The 2,888-nt window shown below is 40.7% G+C and overlaps 1 pseudogene; it reads right to left on the reverse strand.

The window, feature by feature from the left end:
- Positions 1-283: 283 nt before the first annotated feature.
- Positions 284-1,983, reverse strand: LOC116548231 (annotated as a pseudogene).
- Positions 1,984-2,888: the final 905 nt, after the last annotated feature.

Consider the following 2,888-nt stretch of genomic DNA (forward strand, 5'->3'; position numbering starts at 1 on the left):
TTGCTTGGCTTTGCCTAATGTCTGCTTCATCAATAAATCAGGTGGATCTTAGTATGCTATAGCCCTATGTATGAACTAGGGAACGGTGAGGGCTATGGATATCAAAATAATGATACACAAACACTTGTATGGTGATACTGTGTTTAACTCCAAAGCCTTATGGCTTCATCTGAAAGCCAAGGAAACTCCTTCAAACAGATTTCTATCCAATAATATTTCTATCCATTATTAATTCTGCCATATTATTTAAGGAATAATCTTTAATTATTCCTTAAATGTTTTCTTACATTATATTCATGAGATTTTATCCAGCACAAATTCATGATGTTGAATAAGTTCTGCATTTTGACTGAAGGTAATTTTTCATTTTTTCTTTTTCAGGACTTATCTTGAGTATGCAGTTTTTGATGTTTAACAAGGTTTGAACTCCTGTTGAAGGCTTTATTACATTCCTTACATTTGAATGGTTTCTCTCCTGTATGAATTATTTGGTGTCGAATAAGAGAGGAGCTCCGACTGAAGGATTTTCCACAGTTAATACATTCATAGGAATTATTTCTAAAATGGACTGTTGGATTATTACTGTCTTCACTTTTACAGAAGGCCTTTCGACTTTTATTGCTTGTGCAGGCCTTTGCTTCAGTGTGAAGTTTTTGATGCTTAGTAAGATTTGTACGTCGGTTGAAGAATCTTCCACATTCACTGCATTTATAGGGTTTCTCTCCTGTGTGAATGATCTGATGTCGAATAAGGGATGAACTTCGGCAGAAGGCTTTCCCGCATTGATAACATTCATAGAAATTCATTGTAGTATGACTTTTGTATGTGTTGAATATCTGTACTCAGGCTGAAGTCATTCCCATATTCATCATATTCTGAATGTTGCTTACCTACTGAGATTAAATTAAATTTGAAGTGAGTTTTCAACTTATCGCATTTTGGAGATTCCTCACATTTTGGAATTCCCTGTTGTATAGCACAAATTGAGCTAAGTGAATTAACATCAAAGCTTTTCTTATTTTCACTACATTCAAAATCCTCCTCCTCAGTATAGATTGTTTCAGGAAATTCTTGTGGCAAATCTATGTCCTGTTTTTTCTGGTTCCTATATAACCAATCCTCATCTTTCCAGACATCTGAGGAAGAGTGTCCACTTTTGGTAAGGCTTGTCATAATCATTCCGTGGGATGTTTCTTCTCCAGAAATACTCTGCATGTCAGAAATAGTCTTCCTTGACATTTCTTTCTCCGTTATCCATCTTTTCTTCTTATTCTTCAACTCAAGGCTCTCAACTGGTTTGGAAAGTAGATGTGCTGTGGTTTGCCCGTTTGTGAGTCAGCTTTCATTTTATCCTTGATGCTCCCCTTCTGGGGCGCAGAGTCCTTGCAGGGTGTATCTTTATCTTCAAGCATTTCAATCACATTTTCTATGAGGGTCACCACATCTTTACTGTTGTTTGGATGTTGTAAATTCACCCAAGTCCTGACTTCTTCAGGCAGGACTGCCAGGAATTGTTCCAGCACCAACAGTTCAATGATCTGCTTCTTTGTATGAATCTCTGGTCTCAGCCATTGAACACAGAGCTCCCAGAGCTGGCTCAGGGCTTCATGGGGTCCAGACACTTTCAGATACTGGAAATGTCTGAACTTTTGACGAGATGCCTCAGAGTCCTGTGTCTCCATGACAGGGTTGTTTTCTTGCTGCCAAGACAGATCTGCTCTCAGAAAGCCTCTTTGTTCATGTAGAGACAGGTTTTGAGGTTTTGAGGTAGCCATCAACTTGCTCAGAGGCTGCATCTTCCTAAATAGAACTCCCACAGTAGTTCAAATCTGCCTTACTGGATTGCAGTAATTCTCAGGCTTGAGCTAAGAACCTGTGAGCACCGCTTCTGTCCAGGGGCCCGTTCCGTCACGCCCAAGCGCCAGTTCTGAGAGGAGCCGCGGAATCGCTGTCTTGGCCAGTGAAGAGAGCTAGCGTTGGTAACCACGCCGCAACTAGGAAACCCTGACCTCGCCGAACCCTCAACTCAGTGCCCTCTTCGAGTTTCATAAATTGCCACGGCACACTCTCCGTGCACTCTTGCGCACGCGCACCAGCTGTGGAAGGAACCCCCAGGACCCCCGCGACGAGGGTCGGTAAGGTAGACCAGGCCTTTTCAAGCTCCACCGAAATATTTGGCTATAAAACAAAAACGGAGCTATCCAGCAGAATGATTGTCAAGGTGTATATTTACCTTACAGAGGTAAAGAGAGGTGAGAATGTAGCAGTGCAGAAACCATTTCTTTGCAGAACCTAGAAAGAGGTATTTCCAGCCATATACAGGCACATAAGAATTAGAGGTAATTTCACGTCTGAACGAAAGGAGAAACGTCTGTTTCAAACTGCTCTGCTGTGTGTTCGTTCACCTTTCTTAGCTGCATCTATGTTTAGGTTCGGCGAGTTAGAAACACGTTTGTTCTAAAAGCTGCGTTTGGATATTCCTGAGTGAATGGGAGTATAGTGTGTAATGAGTAATATCTGGTTGTAAAACAAACACGGAGCTATCTAGCAGAATGATTGTCAAGGTGTATATTCAACTGACAGAGTTAAACAGACGTGTGATTGTAGCAGTTCAGAAACCCTTTCTTTGGATTATCTTTAAAGAGATATTTCCAGCCATATACGGACATATAAGAATTAGCAGTAACATCGCGTCTAAAGCACAGGAGAAACGTCTATACCAAACTGCTCTGAAGTGTGTTCGTTCACCTTGGGAAGTTGTATCTATGTTTAGATTCAGTGATTTAGAAACACGTTTTTTCTAAAAGCTGCGTTTGGATTTCCTCAGTGAATGGAAATACAGGGTGTAATGAGAAATATGTGTCTCTAAAACAAAAACGGAGCTACCT

The sequence above is a fragment of the Sapajus apella genome, unplaced genomic scaffold (genome assembly GCF_009761245.1).
Source record: "Sapajus apella isolate SASKATOON/1434 unplaced genomic scaffold, GSC_monkey_1.0 scaffold8330, whole genome shotgun sequence".
Taxonomy (NCBI): Eukaryota; Metazoa; Chordata; class Mammalia; order Primates; family Cebidae; genus Sapajus; species Sapajus apella.